General features: G+C 39.2%; 1 long non-coding RNA gene across 2 annotated transcripts; it reads left to right on the top strand.

The window, feature by feature from the left end:
* The first annotated feature begins 15,647 nt into the window (after positions 1–15,647).
* LOC130748011 (uncharacterized) lies at positions 15,648–19,348 on the top strand. 2 transcript variants are annotated; one of them, XR_009022570.1, is made up of 6 exons: positions 15,648–16,204; positions 16,389–17,305; positions 17,694–17,841; positions 18,028–18,107; positions 18,263–18,343; positions 19,142–19,348. It is a non-coding gene; the product is annotated as an uncharacterized LOC130748011 (long non-coding RNA). The 2 variants fall into 2 exon arrangements; XR_009022571.1 differs by lacking the exon at positions 17,694–17,841 and having other exon boundaries at positions 15,652–16,204.
* Positions 19,349–19,842: the final 494 nt, after the last annotated feature.

Consider the following 19,842-nt stretch of genomic DNA (forward strand, 5'->3'; position numbering starts at 1 on the left):
CCAAATATAATATCATCAACATAAATTTGCACAATTAAGATATCATCTTTATAAGTCTTGCAAAAGAGAGTTGTATCTACTTTACCCCTTACAAACTCATTCTCCAGAAGGAATGAGCTAAGTCTCTCATACCATGCTCTGGGAGCTTGCTTCAGACCGTAGAGTGATTTCTGCAATTTGAACACATGGTCTGGTTTCTTTTCATCTTCAAAACCTGGGGGTTGATGAACATAGACTTCCTCTGAGATATAACCGTTTAGGAAGGCACTCTTTACGTCCATCTGATGTAGAACTATGTTGTGATTTACTGAGAAAGAAATCAATAGTCTGATTGCCTCCAGTCTTGCTACTGGAGCAAATGTTTCAGTGTAGTCTATTCCTTCCTGCTGGCTGTAGCCTTGAGCAACTAGCCTTGCCTTGTTTCTGACTACATCTCCTTTCTCATTTAGCTTGTTTCTGAATACCCATTTCGTTCCAATAACATGGACATTCTCAGGCTTCTTCACTAAGCTCCAAACATCGTTCTTGGAGAATTGATTCAATTCTTCTTCCATGGCCAGAATCCAATCCTTGTCCTGAAGAGCTTCATCTATGGACTTGGGTTCAATTAAGGACACCAATCCTTTCAGACTTAGCAAGGTCTCTTCAGAGGGTCTGAAGGCAGATCTGGTTCTGACTGGTTCATCTTTGTTGCCCAGAATCAATTCCTTAGGATGAGCTGCAGTGATTCTGCTCTTCTTCAGAGTTTGTGAGTTAGAGGGACCAGCTTCTTCCTCTGGTTCATCTTCCTCTGGCTCAACTTCCTCTGGAGCTTTGCCTTTGTCAGAAACATTAATGCTTAAATCTGCAAACTTTTCAACTAGCTTTGACTGGTCAGAGTCAAGCTTATCATCAAATCTAACATGAATAGATTCTTCAATAGTCTTAGCATCAGTATTATAAAATCTAAAACCTTTAGATCTATCAGAATAACCAAGTAATAGACACTTAGAAGATTTAGCATCAAATTTATGCAATCTATCCTTAGTATTGAGAACATAACAAACACAGCCAAAAGGATGAAAATAAGAAATGTTGGGTTTTATGTTCTTCCACAATTCATAAGGAGTCTTATTCAGAATTGGTCTCACAGAGATTCTGTTCTGAATGTAACATGCTGTATTTACTGCCTCTGCCCAAAAGTGCTTAGCCATGCCAGTTTCTTGGAGCATGGTTCTAGCCATCTCCTGAAGAGTTCTGTTCTTCCTCTCAACAACACCATTTTGTTGAGGAGTTCTGGGACAAGAGAAATCATGTGTAATTCCATAGGAATCAAACAGACTCTCAAACTTGTCATTCTCAAACTCTCCACCATGGTCACTTCTGACACGCACAATTCTACAAGCCTTCTTGTTTTGCACTTGAGCAATGAAGGTAGAGAACACAGCATGAGACTCATCCTTGCGGGTTAGAAACTTTACCCATGTCCAGCGGCTATAGTCATCAACGATAACCATCCCATATCTCTTGCCACCTATAGACTCAGTTTTCACTGGTCCAAACAGGTCGATATGCAGAAGTTCTAACGGCCTTGAGGTTGAGACAACATTCTTTGCCTTGAAAGGGACTTTTGTGAATTTGCCTTTCTGACATGCTTCACAAAGAGCGTCTGAAGCGAACTTCAGATTGGGTAAGCCCCTGACAAGGTTTAGCTTGCTCAGCTGAGAAATCTTTCTCATACTGGCATGCCCTAACCGTCTATGCCATACCCACTGCTCTTCATTAACAGACAGAAGGCACTTCACATTCTGAGCCTCCAACTCAGATAATCTGATCTTATAAATGTTGTTCTTCCTCTTGCTGTTAAACAGAACAGAGCCATCGATCTGACTTACAGCCCGGCAGGACTTTTGATTGAATATAACATCATAACCCTTGTCAGCTAATTGACTTATAGACAATAAGTTATGTGTTAAGCCGTCTACCAATAAAACATTATCAATGCATGGACTACTATCTACACAAATAGTACCAGTACCAATAATTTTACCCTTTTCATTTCCTCCAAAGCCAACTTCGCCTCCAGGCTTAAGTTTCAGCTCTCGGAACATACGCTTTTCTCCCGTCATGTGACGCGAGCATCCACTGTCCAGATACCATGATTGGTGTTTCAGTGGAGCTATCAAGGATATCTGCAACATAGATAATCTTGTCCTTAGGTACCCACTTTCTGGGTCCTCTTTTGTTAGTTACCCTAAAGGTTCTGATCACCTTGGGTGTCTCAACATAATATTTTAAAGGAATATTTGCATGATATTTAGTCATAGAGAAAGATCCCTTTTTAAGAGGGTTTTTAGCAACTTCAGCAGGTACAGGATCAGGCAATATGGTACCAGAGGGAACAAAGCATTCATACAAGGATTTAGCTTTAGACACAGAAGGCTCATTTCTAATTGGTTTAGAATAGCCAATGCCATGCATTCCATTTCTGCTTACACCATAGATCATTGAAGCCATTAAGCTTCTATCTACGCTTTTAGCCAGGAATCTTTGAAAAGATTTTTCATACTTAGATTCATGCTTACTATCAGAGGCGTCGCAGGCAATAACTTCTTCTAACTTTGCAATTTGATTCTTAAGCACAGAGTTAGAATTAACTAAAGCATGGTTATCATTTTTCAAATCAGATATGATTTTCTCATGTTCAGAAGGAGTTTTAGAACCAGCAGATAAGTTCTTTTTCAGCTTCTTATGCTTAGACAACAAGGAGTTATACTTATCCATGATATCAGACAAAGCATGTTTCAGTTCAGAGGTAGAGAAGGAAGCAAATACCTCATTTTCATCGTCAGAGTCTGGATCTCCTTCTGATTCTGAGTCAGAGTCAACAGCTTCCTTTGACTCTGTTCCTTTGTCTTTGACAATAGCCATGAGTCCTTGGACTTCACCATCAGAGTCAACATCCTCTGACTCTGATTCATCGAATGTCACCATCAGACTCTTCTTGGTCTTGAAGTGCTTCTTTGGCTTCTTGTCCTTCTTCAATTTTGGACAGTCACTTTTGTAGTGCCCTGATTCTTTGCACTCAAAGCAAGTGACTTCCTTGATTGATGACTTCTTCTGACCTGAGGATTCAGACTTTCCTCTTGCCTTTCCAGAGCCTTTGAACTTGCTCTGCCTGTGCTTCCAGATGCGGTTGAGTCTCTTGGAGATCAGAGTCAGCTCATCTTCATCAGAATCTTCTGATGCTTCTTCAGATTCTTCTTCTTCAGCTTGAAGAGCCTTTGACTTCTCAACCTTAGCCTTTTCAGATTTGGATTTCAAGGCTATGGACTTTTTCCTCAGATCTTGCATCTCTGAGCGCTTCAGCTCATGGCATTTCAAAATGCTGATGAGTTCTTCTAAACTCATATTCTCAACATCTCTCGTGAGCTCTATTGAAGTCACCAAAGGCATCCAACTTTCAGGAAGACACCTGATGACCCTTATGACGTGATCTTTTGTTGTGTAGCTCTTGTTGAGAGGACGTATGCCAGCTACAAGCAGTTGAAATCTGGAGAACATTTCTTCAATGGACTCATTTGGCTCCATGATGAAGGATTCATACTTTTGGATCAAAGACAATGCCTTTGATTCTTTGACTTTCTTGTTTCCTTCATGAGACATCTTCAGAGAATCAAAAATGCCTTTAGCAAACTCACGATCTGTAATCTTCTGGTACTCCTCATAGGAGATAGCACTTAGAAGAATTGCTCTTGCTTTATGATGTTGTGAGTACAGCTTCTTTTGATCTGCAGACATCTCTGACCTTGGGATCTTTTTGCCATCTGCATCAACTGGACGCTCATAGCCATCCACAATAATATCCCAGAGATCTGCATCGAAACCCAGAAAGAAACTTTCCAGTCTATCTTTCCAATATTCGAACCTTTGACCATCGAACATAGGAGGCTTTGCGTTGTAACCATCTCTTTGAGTTTCACTGGTGGTGGCTGCCATTGTTTTTCACACCGGCCCGGATCACTGAACACTGTTAGGTGTGGTAATCAGAACTTGCGCTCTGATACCAATTGAAGGTATGAAAAACGGTAGAAAGGGGGGGTTTGAATAACGTTTTCAGTACAAAACTACCACCTTAAAGATTTTAACAAATCTTTTCGAGAACTAAGTGCAAAAGATAGAGATAGAAAAGCACACAAGGATTTTATCCTGGTTCACTTGATAAATCACTCAAGCTACTCCAGTCCACCCGTTAAGGTGATTTCTTCCTTCTTAGAATGAAGGCAATCCACTAATCAGGTAAGAGTTACAACTGCACTTGAAACCTACAAGTGACTAACAATTACACTGACTTAGCTCACACTAAGATTCACTCTCTTAGTCTTCTCTAGGATCCGATCAACCTTGATCTCCTAAAGGAAAATCAAACAACTGTTTGAGGTTGGTGTTTACAAGGGTTTGCTTCTGAATAAGCTGAGTGTAAACTAAAATAAATTACAAGATGAAAGAAAGCTTAGAATATGTCTTGCGCGTGTGTATTGCTTCTTGTATATTTTTTCTTCTTCTAGCCGCTTCTTTCAATCTTCAGCCTCTATATATACTCCAAGGATTAGGGTTGAGCGTTGCATGGGAAATGCTACCGTTGGAGGGCAGTTCTGGAAAATCCATCTTCTGCTGTGGCTGAGAACGTTAGGTAGGTCGTCAGGAAGGTACACTTGCTTTTGTACTTGGATAGCGACTTGACCTTTTAACCTAGGAGACTTCTGATCAGAGGAATGCTTCGTATTGGAACTTGTGAAGCCGGTTGATCAGAGTCAGAGGGATAGCACAGATCCTCTGACCATTGTATCTTCTGATTCTGAACTCAGAGGGAAGAACATGGCCTTCAGAGTTTCTTGCTTCTGGACTTCAGAGTTTCCACTATTCAGCTTCTGGATCTTCAGAGTCTTCTACACCATCGGAACATCTGAACCTTCAGTGTTTCTTGGTTGTCAGAACTTCTGGATCATCAGAGCTTCTAGCGACTGAGTCCTCATCAGAGTTTGTATAGCTTCAGATCTTCTGAAGCTTTTCCACTGTTCATACTGAACATGGTGAATGCGAAAGCGTTGCTTGGGTTACCCTTTATACACAGTGCTTCTGATTTGTGTGAAATTGAGTCAGGGTCAGAGCCTGTAAATAGCACACTCAGAAAAACACGTTAGAGTACCACAATTGTTCATATCAAAAGGTTAACTTGTAATCATCAAAACATAGAGTTGTACTACTAGATCAAAACTTGATCTTACAAGGATCTGGGCTTTCCCTCTGACTCTGATCAACCGGCTTCACAAGTTCCAATATGAAGCATCCCCTGATCAGAAGTCTCCTAGGTTTAAAGGTCAAGTCGCTATCCAAGTACAAAAGCAACTGTACCTTCCTGACGACCTACCTAACAGTCTCAGACACAGCAGAAGCTGGATTTTCCAGAACTGCCCTCCAACGGTAGCATTTCCCATGCAACGCTCACCCTAAGGAATTCTGGAAGCACGCCGACTGCGATGATACTCAGGTGGTATCTCACATTCTTGGAAGAAAGATCATCATCACAGAGAAGTCTTTCGTGAATTTGCTGGGTGCAGACACTGCTTTTGGGTATCGTTTCCAATTCACGGAATCGAAGCTGAAACCCAAGACGAAGGATGAGACCAACAAGGCCCTGTACACCAATTACAAACCGGGCAAGACGAATTACAAGGTAATGGACCTTCATCCCAAGCTCAGGATCTGGCACAAGATCTTGCTCCACTGCATAAACCAGAGACCAAAGGGCAGTTCCCCAGACTACATCAACTTCAACCAGAAGGCGATGTTGTTCTTCATCCAAGACCAGAAGAAGATCTGCCTTCCCTACTTCCTGTTCTCCTACTTGAAGGAATGTATCCGGAAGTCTCGTACCACTGCCTCCATCAAGTCAGCGATCAAGTATATTCCCTTCGGGAGACTTTTGTCTGATCTCTTCATTGAGAGTGGCCTCATTCAAGATCTGATAAATGCTGGATGCACAGAGGATCTGACCACCATTGTCAGTGATGTCTTCACGGCAAATTCTCTAAAGAAGATGGGCCTAATCAAGAAGAAGATTGCTCCTGCCCATGAAGACACATCTTCTGAGATCAGAAGTAGAAGGATGCCTCTGAATGACTACCCTCTGTGGACACAGGCAGACAATCCTGACGCCATTAGGTGCTATGTTGAAGACCTAAGGGCTCAAGGATTCGAAATTGATCTCGATGACTTCTTCAGCAGACTGCCGCCAGCTCCAGAGTTTCCTTCTCCTCCCAAGAAGAAAGTTCAGAGGAAGATGATCCTAGAAGAATCTTCTGAGGAATCAGATGTCCCTCTGATCAAAAAGAAGAAGGCTGGTCAATCCAAGAGAAAGCAAGATGAAACCAGCAAGCCCGATGATGGTGATGATGGTGATGATGGTGATAATGATGATGGTCCTCCTAAGAAGAAGAAGAAGCAGGTCAGAATCGTGGTGAAGCCTACTCGGGTGGAACCAGCTGCTGAAGTGATCAGACGGATTGAAACTCCTGCCAGAGTGACAAGATCATCAGCACATTCAAGTAAGTCTGCAATTGCTTCTGATGATGATTTGAATTTATTTGATGCACTCCCCATATCTGCCATGCTCAAACACTCTTCAAATCCCCTCACTCCTATTCCTGAATCCCAACCAGCTGCACAAACCACCTCTCCACCACATTCCCCAAGGTCTTCGTTCTTTCAACCTTCCCCTACTGAAGCACCTCTCTGGAATTTGCTCCAGAACCAATCCTCTAGGTCAGAAGAACCAACCTCTCCCATTACCATCCCGTACAACCCATTAACTTCTGAACCCATCATTCATGAACAACCAGAGCCTACCCAAACAGAACCTGGACCCAGAACCTCTGATCACTCTGTCCCAAGAGCATCAGAACGACTGGCTCTCAGACCCACGGATACAGACTCTTCCACAGCCCTTACACCTGTATCCTTCCCAACCAATGTTGCTGACTCTTCTCCCTCCAATAACTCTGAATCCATTAGAAAATTCATGGAGGTCAGAAAAGAAAAGGTGTCTACCTTAGAAGAGTATTATCTCACTTGTCCAAGCCCTAGGAGATATCCTGGCCCTAGACCTGAACGTCTAGTTGACCCAGATGAACCTATCTTGGCCAATCCTTTACATGAGGCAGACCCTTTGGCTCAACAAGCTCACCCTGCCCCAGACCAACAAGAGCCTATTCAACCAGAACCTGAACCAGAACAATCTGTATCTAACCAATCCTCGGTTAGATCACCCCATCCTCTGGTTGAAACTTCAGAACCTCACCTTGGAACCTCTGAACCCAATGCTCAAATGTTTAACATTGGTTCTCCACAAGGTGCCTCTGAAGCTCACAGCAGCAATCACCCAGCCTCTCCTGAAACCAACCTCTCCATAATTCCTTACACTCACCTCAGACCCACATCTCTCTCTGAGTGCATCAATATTTTCTATCATGAAGCCTCTTTGATGCTACGCAATGTGCACGGTCAGACTGACCTAAGTGAGAATGCTGAACGTGTGGCTGATGAGTGGAACAATCTGGGCACTTGGCTAGTGGCTCAAGTTCCAATTATGATGCAGCTCCTGCATGCAGAGGGAAGTCAGAGGATTGAGGCTGCAAAGCAAAGGTTTGCTAGAAGGGTGGCTCTTCATGAACAAGAACAGAGACATAAGCTTCTTGAAGCTATTGAAGAAGCTCAGAGAAAGAAAGAACAAGCAGAAGAAGCTGCACGTCAAGCAGCAGCTCAAGCTGAACAAGCCAGATTAGAGGCAGAACGAATTGAAGCTGAGGCTGAAGCTCTTAGATGCCAAGCACTTGCACCAGTAGTGTTTACTTCTGCTGCTTCTGCTTCCATTCCAGCTCCTCAATCTGCTCAAAATGTTCCTTCCGGTTCTACTCAGTCAAGCTCGTCCAGACTCGACATCATGGAACAGTGTCTTGACACTCATGAATCCATGCTAATTGAAATGAAGCACATGATGATGGAACTTCTGCGTCGAACTGATAAACCCTAGTTTTAGGATCTCTTCGCTTTTCTTTTTCTTTAACGTTGTTTTATTTTTGTTAACTTCTGTTTCTTTTTATTTAATTATTCTACTTTGTTCGTTTGTGATTATCTATGCATATCTATATATATTTTTGTCACATGTGTTTGCAAAAATCTTTTTATTCATACTCTCTTTATGTTTACATCATACATTCTTTCCATAGAATCTAGAATGGAGAATCCCTCCTCATTCTTCTGCACTCCTGGCGCTGCTCTGACCTATCCTTCTCCAGACGCTCCAGTGCATGCTGGATGTTGTTGAGCCTGTCCTTTAGCTCATCCCTCTCCAGAATCTCTTCTGCAGTCTTGAGCTTCTCTTCCAAACTCTCTTTTTCTTCCAGCAGCTTGAGTTCAAGCCGGCTGAGTTCTTGCACCTCCTCCACGAAGGCAAGAAATTCCCTCAAGTCTCTCTTCAACTCTGGACGCAGGTCCTCCTCCAGCAGTGTCCGTGTTAGCTCCGAGATGGTCGTTGTACCCTCTGGATGCCTGATGTTAAGGAACAAGTCCTCCTCGAAGGCCTTCTTCCTCAGCTCTTCTAGTGCTACGATGTATGATGCCATTTTTTCCTTACTGAAAATTGTTCGAGGTGTGAAGCTTACCTTTCTCTCCAACGCTTTATATAGGCTTCACTTTCTCTCTGAAAGTTAATGCTCCTACTGTTTCTCGAGGTTAAGTTCTTGGTAACTGACCCTTCTCTTTACTCCCTTGACCGGTGGTAAACGTTCTTCTCTTGCATTAACTCTTCTATTTATTTCGCCTAACTCTGATTCTTGCATCGTTTTCATTTTCTTTAAACTTAGACCTTCTCTAAGGGGGAGTACCTTGTACTTCAAGCTAAGTTTTTCACACCCCAAGCTTTTTTCTTATGACAAAAAGGAGGAGTAAACCTAGTTTTTGATGTGTAAGATGTGTTAGTGTGATTTATTTTTTCTTTTGGAGAATTTAAGAGTTCCACCTTCATGACCATAGATGTGTCACTGGGCAAATACAAGGAATACATTTCACTTCTTCTGAAGTGATTCCAAGTTGACTCTGATACCCAAGACTCTGATACCTTGTCCGTGACTCTGATTACTTATGCGCTCTGATTACTCGATTTTCATCTATGTCATAAGTTTTTCACTCTGAACTCTTATATCATTTAGCTCAGAATCTAGACTTTACTAACGTTTTCATCAAGTATTAGATTCAGGGGGAGCTAAGCTCAGAATCAAGCAGTGACTTGAATTCAGAATGAGCAAGATAAACTATTCACATCAGGATAAGTCTTATTCTATATCTCTAAACTCTGAGTGAATTCAGTTTAATGTTTAAGAATTGTTCATAAAAAATCTTAGTTTTGTCGTCATCAAAAAGGGGGAGATTGTAAGATCAAGTTTTGATCTAGTAGTACAACTCTATGTTTTGATGATTACAAGTTAACCTTTTGATATGAACAATTGTGGTACTCTAACGTGTTTTTCTGAGTGTGCTATTTACAGGCTCTGACCTCAACTCAATCTCACACAAATCAGAAGCACTGTGTATAAAGAGCAACCCAAGCAACGCTTTCGCATTCACCATGTTCAGTATGAACAGTGGAAAAGCTTCAGAAGTTCTGAAGTTATACAAACTCTGATGTGGACTCAGTCACTAGAAACTCTGAAGATCCAGAAAGTCTGATAACCAAGAAACACTGAAGGCTCAGATATTCTGATGGTGTAGAAGACTCTGAAGATCCAGAAGCTGATTAGTGAAATTCTGTTGTCCAGAAGCAAGATACTCTGAAGACCATGTTCTTCCCTCTGAGTTCAGAATCAGAAGAAACAATGGTCAGAGGATCTGGGCTTTCCCTCTGACTCTGATCAACCGGCTTCACAAGTTCCAATATGAAGCATCCCCTGATCAGAAGTCTCCTAGGTTTAAAGGTCAAGTCGCTATCCAAGTACAAAAGCAACTGTACCTTCCTGACGACCTACCTAACAGTCTTAGACACAGCAGAAGCTGGATTTTCCAGAACTGCCCTCCAACGGTAGCATTTCCCATGCAACGCTCAACCCTAATCCTTGGAGTATATAAAGAGGCTGAAGACTGAAAGAAACGGCTAGAAGCATTCACATACGCGCAAGACAAACTTAAATTCTTCTAAGCTTTCTTTCATCTGAAATTCATTGAGTTTACTATTAGCTTTTTAGAAGCAAATCTCTTGTAAACAATTCTTTGATAAACAGTTTGTTTAGTTCCTTTAGGAGATCAAGGTTGATCGGATCCTAGAGAAGACTAAGAGAGTGAATCTTAGTGTGAGCTAAGTCAGTGTAATTGTTAGTCACTTGTAGGTTTCAAGTGCAGTTGTAACTCTTACCTGATTAGTGGATTGCCTTCATTCTAAGAAGGAAGAAATCACCTTAACGGGTGGACTGGAGTAGCTTGAGTGATTTATCAAGTGAACCAGGATAAAATCCTTGTGTGCTTTTCTATCTCTTATCTTTAGCACTCAAGTTCTTGAAAGATTTGTCAAAATCTTTAAGGTGGAAGTTTTATACTGAAAACGTTATTCAAACCCCCCTTTCTACCGTTTTTCATACCCTTCAACAACATTTGCCAACCAGGTAGGGTACTTGATTTCCCGTATGAAGTCTGCCGCCAGCAACTTGTTTACCTCTTGCTGGATAGCCTTCTCTTTCTAGTTCCCTATTCTCCTGCGAGTTTGGGTTATAGGCTTAGCCCCTGGATTCAATGCAAGCCTGTGGCAAATGAAGTTTGGGTATATACCTGGCATGTCCTTGTGACTCCAGGCAAAAAGGTCTAGATTATCGCCTAACAAATTTGATAACCTTTGTTCTTGGTCCTTACTCAACTTGGTTCCTATCGGTGTGGGCCTACTGACACGTCCCTCGCCCCTTGGGTCCAAATTTTCTTCCGACGCCTCAACTTCGCTGCAACGGTGCCCGACTGAAGCATTTTTCTTCCCATACCGATCCACAACATTACAGTAGCATTTCCTTGCGGTCCTTTGATCTACAACAATTCTTCCAATATGCCCACTCGGCAGTGGATACTTCACCGCCAGGTGAGCCGTTGAGATCACGGCGCACAGACGGTTTAAGGTGTTTCGCCCGATGATCATGTTGTATGACCCCTCCGCCTCAAGGATTAGATATTTGACGCTGATCGTCCTAGCGTTCTCTCCCTCGCCAAATGTGGTATCAAGGTCAATTGCGCCTTTCACCCATACTTGCTCGCCCGCGAATCCCACCAGGGTTCCCCCAAAAGGAGCAAGACTTCTCTCGCGCACACCGAGCCGAGCAAACGCTCCGCCGTAAATGATGTCCGCCGAACTTCCCTGGTCTAGAAGTACTCGCTGCACGGTGAGCTGATTAACACGGAGGGAGATCACGATCGGATCATCTAAATGCGGTTTTATTCCGTAGAAATATGCAGACGAGAACTTGAAAACCAAAAGAAACCTTTGTAACTGCATTCACCGCTCGAACGTATCGCTTCCGTGCTGCACTAGTGGTTCCTTCTCCACCGAAACCTCTGGCAATCGTGCCAACCTCTTTCGTCGTCGGAAGCACATTGCCCCGCATCGTGGCTGATTTCCCTGCTACAATCAGCTTTACCACCGCGCGCTGTAGAGCTCGACATTTTTCAGTATCGTGTCCTGAGATTTGGTGATAAGCACACCACTCCGCGTCCATCTGTCCTTGAGAAAAAGGAGTCTCCAGTCGTTGTACGGAATCTCGATAATGTTGTCTGTATGAAGCATCAAGCTCCGGCGCTGTGTTTGTGGCGCTCGTTTCCGTATCATGTCGTTCCAGGCGATTTATGACGTCGCGAATCAGCCCTCGCCAACCCGCTCCATCACTCGGTTCTTGCGGTTGAAGCTGCACACCTCCCTCATTTCTCGAGAAAGAAACTAAAGACCTTGCTTGCTCATCGCACCATTGCGGCGGCTCGCGTGCTCGCTCTAATCTCTCCCCATTTGGCAATCGATGCCTCACCATTGAGCTCCACTGGTTTTCCTAGATGCTCCCACGGAAAATCTGCGAATCTCAGAATCAAGGAGTCTCCCCTCTCCTTCACTGTTTACGAAGAAAATTTTAGAAAATCGCTCAGAAAAATGAGTTTCACTCCTCTGAATCACGATCCACGTAGTCCGGAAATAGAAATCTACCGTCCCCACAGACGGCGCCAAATGTTCCGTGCTAGAACATAGAGAGAGAAGGTAGTACCCAAAGCATGAGGATGGTGATGAGAATGCTTAGAGAAAGAAGCTCTAACCGCTTAGAGAGAGAAAATGTAACTGAATTTCAATGCTATTATTATTCTGAATGAGCTAAGAGTCCCTTACGATTGGTATTTCCCCCTATTTATAGAAGTGGGGTTTGGGCTTTGGCGCCTTTAACCTGCATAAATGGGCCAGTTGGGCCTCGGGAAGGGCGGCCCAATGTTATGGCGCGTTCCCTGCCTAAGGTCAAGTCTCCTGGGCGAGGGACCCAGGGGTCTCGCCTAGTCCAATACAAATTCAGTTAATTAGTTAATTTTAATTTTACCTCAAGAGATTGATGCTTTATGAAGAAATTGATCTGCAACGTTTAATTTTACCTCAAATGATTTATAATTCGCCCATAAATTGATAAACCTTGTCGACATATCCTTACGCCAAAATTTGATCTTTATCTCAAATTAATTTTAATCCCTCATCTCCTAGAACGATTGAAATTGATCTTACCATCGATTTGATGCTTTGGACAGAATATTGGAATGAAATTGCAGAGAAGATTGGGAGAGACGACGATGGAATATGGAAAAGTGGTGAAATGGGAAAGTTTAATGAGTGTGTTCTGTTATGTTCCCTTCCGTTCAACCATTTTTAAGGAACCAAAATGTTCCGTTCCAGGAGGTTTTTTTCCTATTCTGTTCTATCTTAAAAACATGTCAAACATTGAACATAACCCATTTGTCCTGTTCCGTTCCGTTCTCACCTATCTACCAAACGCTACCTAAGACTTCTTGCATAACCAAAGAGTAACCTCTCTGTTACACCCTTCCTTTGCTTAGTCATCTGCAAACTCATTAGCTTCTCTATAAGTATGGTGTAAATCAAAGCAATTGACCTGTCCCCTGAGAAAATCAATCTGATTGAATTTGCTCCATAAAGAGGCAGGTCTATTAACTTTGGAATTCACCCATCCTTTAACAACATTAGAGTCACCCTTCACCAATACTCTTAGAGAAGTATCCCAAAACCTCGTGATTTGAATTTCGAATGACTCATCCCGCACCGCATGGCCCTGAATTACCTTTGGATGCTCCGTCAACATTGAATTTCAAAAGCCCCAAAGAAGGTGGAGACCATGCTACCATTCTCTTAGCTGGTACTTTTCTCTTAACGTTAATGTTGCAGAAGCTTTGAGAAAAGTGATTCATGTCATAAGGGCAGTCAAGCCACGACCCTTTAACCCACCATATGACCCTTAACAGATGCAGATCCTAGATTTCTTGACTGGCAAAACTTTTAGCCTTGAACAGGGAGTCATTGCCCCTAACCAAACATACGACAATAAAATGAATAATTTTCCACAAGATCAAATATGTACCTTCAGCTAATTCAGTCCACTCCAATGCCAGCCCAATAGTTTGTATGATTATTACATTAATTTAAGAGATTAATTTCTATGCACCGACGGTTTAAAAAATTTTACACAATCATTTAATCACAACATTCTATTTTTTATTTTAGATATTATTAAATTCAAAATTAATTATAAGCTAACAAAATGGAAGGATGTGATTGAATGATGGTGTAAAACTTATTTACACCGTCAATGCATATAAATTAATCTCTTAATTTAATTAGTAAATAGAATCACATAAATTCTATATATGTAGTTTTAGATTGGATAAAGTAAAAGTGAGTTAAAATATATTGTTAAGATTTCAGAAATTTGTTTAATTCAAAATTTAAAATTTTTATTATAAAATTTCTCACAATGAACTATATTTAATGATAATGAATTTCACAAAACATATATAAGCGTACGATTATCTTAAGTAAAATATATTTAAATACTTTTTAATTTTAAGTTGTACTCCCTTCGTTCCTATATGTAAGAACCAAACCACCAATGCACACCCCTTAAGAAAGTTGGGTAATCTAGTTTTTATATTAAATTTGTTCTAAAATTTTATTTAATTTCCACAGCTGTCCTTCAGATATTTTTTTTTTTATTTCTTTCTATCATTAATGTATTTTCAGTTTTCCACAACTATTTATTTATGTTTTTTTATACCACATATCTTTATCAATATATATATTAAAGCAGTAACATTCTAAGCATGCCATTATCAAAAACCTCAGCTCCAGAATATTTTACAATATTTTATTCCCTCCCCTTCGCACCACAACTCGACACGTGTCCCTTGAGGATTATTATATTCATTTTTATTCTTCCATCCTTCATTCTCCATCATATCCCACTATCTGCATTAATTTGATCCTAACTCATTATCTCGACCAAAGCACAACATTATTATAAGTGTTTAATGATGGACAAATTTCAATATACAATTATCACTAATTTCCATTCATTTTATCTCTCTTTTTACTCCCTTTTCTCATGTTGTTGAAAAACATATTATGTATCTAGACCATTTTTCATTAATATTCGAAATTTTTTAAATTACTTAGCCTCCTTTGAATGGATTTCTCCATTTTATCTCTCTTCCCTCACTATCTCCATCCTTTTTTCTCTCCCTCATTTACTCGGTCTTCTCAACTATTTATTCTGAGTGTTTAATACTATATGTTTTCTATGTGCAATTAACTCTCCTTCCATTTCTTTTCTCTTTCCAATATATATCTATATACGTGCAATTAACTCTCATTCCTCTTTTTTCTCTCTCTCCGTCCTCTGATTTCTTTCCCCCTCTTCTTTCTCCCACCAACTCTCTCTCCTTCTATCTCCCCTCATTAAATTCCTACTCATCTCCATTCAGATAGGAACGGTACATGAGGCATATTCCACAATTTTTAAATTATTTTTATCAATCAATTCTTATGGATACCAACCGATTGCAATTCCTTTTTTTGAAAATTTCCCTCAATTATGAATACCAATTGATTGCATACACTTATAAATTTTTACAATATTTATACATTTTTACAATATCTCATATTTTATTATAACTTTTTTCAAATAAAAACATAATAGATATTAACTAAATATAAATTATTATTTAAAATCTTTATTTATTTATTTATTTGAAATCATTAATACGGTATCTGTTTTTAAATACCAACCACATGCAACATTATTTGAAATCAATAATTACTCTATTTTTAGTTTCAAAAAATAATTACTCTGTTTTTATTTTCAAAACAAAATAACTTTTCTTTTCTGTTTTCAAAAATAACAACTCCTTTTATTTTCTCTCTCACTATCTCCCCTCATTGAATCCAATCCATACTCCTCTCCCTTCAGATTGCATTGGAAGTAGGAACGGTAAACACCATGTGAAATAAATGATGCTTATATTCCATGATTTTTAACCTTAATCGAAGCCCATTCAAACTGAAGCCAATTTCATTTATGAATCTCTCTATCTCCAATGCTTCTCTCTTCAGTTCCCATACAACCGTCCACCACTGCCACCGGTATTGTCCAATTAGTTGTGTTCATTCCCACTCACCTCCTATACTGACCAATAGTGGCAAAGAAGAGAATGTAAATTTTCTTGGGCTAAGGAAGAAAACACCAAAAATGTTAGTCTCCCATTTAAAAAGCAACAATGCTATATGTTACGAGTTACGACTTACGAATTAGAGACCGCCCCAAATAAACAGAGTTAACACATCACAGCAGGCAAGCGCCGCCGCCGCCACCCTCCACTCTCTCACGCCTAAACCCTTGATTCCTCCGTCCTCCTCATCCGCTCCCAGCTCTAACCAAAGCTTTCTTCTTCCTCAATTTCAACCTTGACGCCGCTGTTTCAACCTCCTTATTCTAATGGTTGGTTTCATGCATTTCAGACAGATTTCTTCAAGAACCTAATACAGGGAAAGTCAGTTTGATAACTCTACGAGTGTTGATTCTGCATCTGATTTCTTTTTACAAAGGTATGTCCAGATTTCATATAACCCTCTCTATTCTTATTATGATTTTGTTGCGATTGGGCCGCTATGTAAGGCATTTACTTATGTGTTTCTATATGGCAGAGTTTCTAAACACACTTTCAAGTTATTTCTATTTCAACATGTTAGAATCTTCCATGCTTACCATTATTGGTTCTGTTGTATCCAGGTTGTGAATGTGATACTTGGCTGGGCTATGAGGTTCCTTCACACAGCATGCTCTCAAAGATTTCTAAAATTGTTGGAACAATACAAGCAATCTTCACTGTACCATGTCCCCATCTATTTGGGAAAAAATGTATACATGTATACACTCCTGATCAGGCAGTCAATGACCATTTGAGCTAAGTCTTCTATACATAATTTCTTGACTGCAAAATCTCTATTTGTTTGAAAATGATTATGATGGTTAAACTTCCTCTTTATACTCAAATGCATTTTTGTCCTCGCTGTTGTCATGAGATCTTTTGTGTTTGGACTTTTGATTAGAATTGTACCTATTACGATAAAATGTTTTTCTAACTAAACTTAATATTCTTACTCTTCACCAATCTTTATAAGCATATATCCGTTTTATGCAGGTCCAAAATGGTAGTTTTTAAATTTTCACTGAATGATAGTATAAGTTGCACTCATTTTGCCTCTTTTATCTTTATCTTTTGTTCAGCATCAAAGAAATTTGGATGTTGGAGAAGACTTCCATTGTCAATCTACATTGTGAAGACTCAATATCTAAATAATATTCCGAAAAATCTACTTCAAGCAATGTCTATGAGGATGTCCATGTCTACTTTTACCTTCATGTTCTTATTATTATTTTGGTGGTAATCTTACTCCCAATGTATATTTATGCAGTTCTTTTTGAATGATCTACTTACCCTGGCCAGCTTACCGATCATCAAGGTCAAGTACAAAAGATTGGGATAAGCTGGAAGCAATGGTGAAAAAAGAGGTTTTGCAGCTGAAGTGTGAAATTGTTTTATTATGCCTTTGTAATTTGACTTGGTAAGAAGCATAATGATTACTTAAGTCTGAATGCTTAAGTCACACTAGGCGGAGAGAATTTTCCGGAGTTTTCATCATGAGGTTTGTGAGTATAATGAATTCAATTGCTGGTTCTTCTGTTTTTCGTTACTAAAATGATTGTTTATGTTACATGTTGCTACTTGCTACTCTTATTGTACTGTTCAGCTTTTGCGCTGGGTTCTGCAATTTTTTTTTACAAGTCAAGTAGCTTGACTGGGCTCCCTATGATTTTGAAATTTGATCATGGCTATCCTAGGACATTTTAGTTCCATATTTCTTGAAGGCATTTTTAATTATCATTAATTTTTATTACATGAGGTTGGAAGTGTAACTAACCTATGATGTACTCATTCTCATAGTCTTCAGACGAAGAAAAAAGTGTGCTGGAATTTTTCTTTGACTATCTATTTTCAATTATTGATGCCACACACTTAAAATTATGTTTCAGGTGTTGTTTTAGGTTTAGGGATTTCATGAGGCTCACAGATTGGAGATCTTGCTTCTGAAATCTTCCAATGGGGTTTTGAGCCTTTTTTTGTGGCATCAGTACTCAAAATCTTCTTCTCCTACAATTTTCGCTCATGTATAACTTGATGGTAGTTGAAATTGGCTACATTTTCATTTTGTTTTGTAATTTTTGGAAAGCAAAATAATTTTTTGAAGTTGAAGTATTTTCCTTAGGATCCAAGTTCTAACAGAATTTATTGTCTCTAAAATGAGTATATATGTTTTCAGTGTTTTCGTTTATTGTCTCCCCAAACTCATATTGTCCCTTCATACAGGTATATAGTTGTCTATGCCACCAAGAACCCCACTTCCTAATCATCTTCACTATTATGCTTTTTGTGGAAGACTTCAAGAGGTAGTTTTCTATTCTGCCACTCATTTCTCCTTTTTTTTTTCCCACATACTCTCATTTAGTAAATGCTTTCTATTTGTCAATCTTTTAGTAAATGCTTCCTGTCCCCCCCTTCACATGGCCCTTTGTTTATAACTATTTTTTCCCTGTTATGGCAGTTACGCCTCTCTGATTTCCGTGATGATTGGGAGTACTCGATGTTTCTTTGTTCAGAGTCTAGAAAAGTTCAAAGAATAAAGGTAGAATGGTGTTTTTACTATATGCTATTTCTGCATTTTTGTAATATTAACCTGTACACTCTCCTGGCTGCAATTATATGTGAATCCATACTATATAGATCCTTGAATGGTGTCCCTTTTTGTTTACCCTCTTTCTGTTGTGGTTTGGTTCTTGATTTTCTAACTGAATTTGTTTGTCTGTGAATCTTAACATGTATACCATCTTGGCTGCCATCGATTACACAGTCTCCAATTCCATTTATTTGTAGTTTTTTAATAGTCTATTATGGTTTTGGTTTTTAAATATGTAAAGTCTTTAGGGTACTCTGTATATACAATACAACCAGTAACTGTTTGTTGATATTGGTTATATCTTGCTCAAATTCTTAAATCAGCTAGGTTCATGTTTTGATCTTATTGAACGTGCTAGATTCGCAGGAGCAAGTGATTCTTTCATGATATTAATTTGTAATAGTACATTTCACATACTTTATGTCACTTTCAAAAATGGGTTTTGACACAATATACATTTTTCTGAGTTCATTATGGAATGCTTAACTGACTTGAGAACATTTGGTTTTCTGGGGTGTTTAATGTGGGCTTTAAGTAACGTATTTACTTAAGGGGCAGCCAAATTAGTTTCAAATAAGTTTTAAGTTCATATTGTTTCTTTTAAGCATTATTTCTTATGGTAACTCATTTACTTCATGAATTGTTATACGGTGGTAGGATGGCTTATATGTTGGCTACCACTTTCATTGACTGGTTTGATTACATTTGGCACTTGAAAATGACAATGGATTTGATGTATAATTTCAGGGAACTATTTATGCTGTGCACATGGTTTAACATTGCAGTAAAGGAGTCTTTGTTGGATGGCAGAAGCTGAAGTTGGAGCTGGATTTCAATTGTATTTGTACTGATTCCAAGAATAAATTAGATCATTTAGTCAGATTTTTGTAAAATAATTGTGTAGTGAATTGTGTTTTGATTGATGTTTCTATTTAGAAAATTCATTTTCCCAAATTGTTAATGTTTTTTCTTATTTGCTTTTTTCCACAAAAATTCATAACAGACAACTGATGAAACTTAAATTCCTTTTCTTTAGCGAAAATAGCTTCTCAATTGAAGGTCCCGAATATTATATGATAGATTTTTTTGGAGTCCATAAATGAACAAAACTTTGTATTTGTCAACATGCTTAGTGTACTCCATAATTTACTTACAATCAACCTGATCACTAGGAGAGGAGCAAGTTGTATACCAATCCATTTCTTTATTGATTACACGAGTATGGGAAAATAAAGCACTTCTATGATTTAAGTATTTTTTATTATTTTTAAAATATTACATATAGGGTTTATATGTGAGCATATATTATATTTACTTAGGTTTAAATTAGGAAATAAACCACTTCTACGTGAAGGAACATATTAAATAAAATATATAAAATTATTATAAATTAATTTTTATATAACGTTAGCACTTTTTTTTCATAATTAGAAAAACTATTTAAAATG

This window comes from Lotus japonicus, chromosome 1 (genome assembly GCF_012489685.1).
Source record: "Lotus japonicus ecotype B-129 chromosome 1, LjGifu_v1.2".
Lineage (NCBI taxonomy): Eukaryota > Viridiplantae > Streptophyta > Magnoliopsida > Fabales > Fabaceae > Lotus > Lotus japonicus.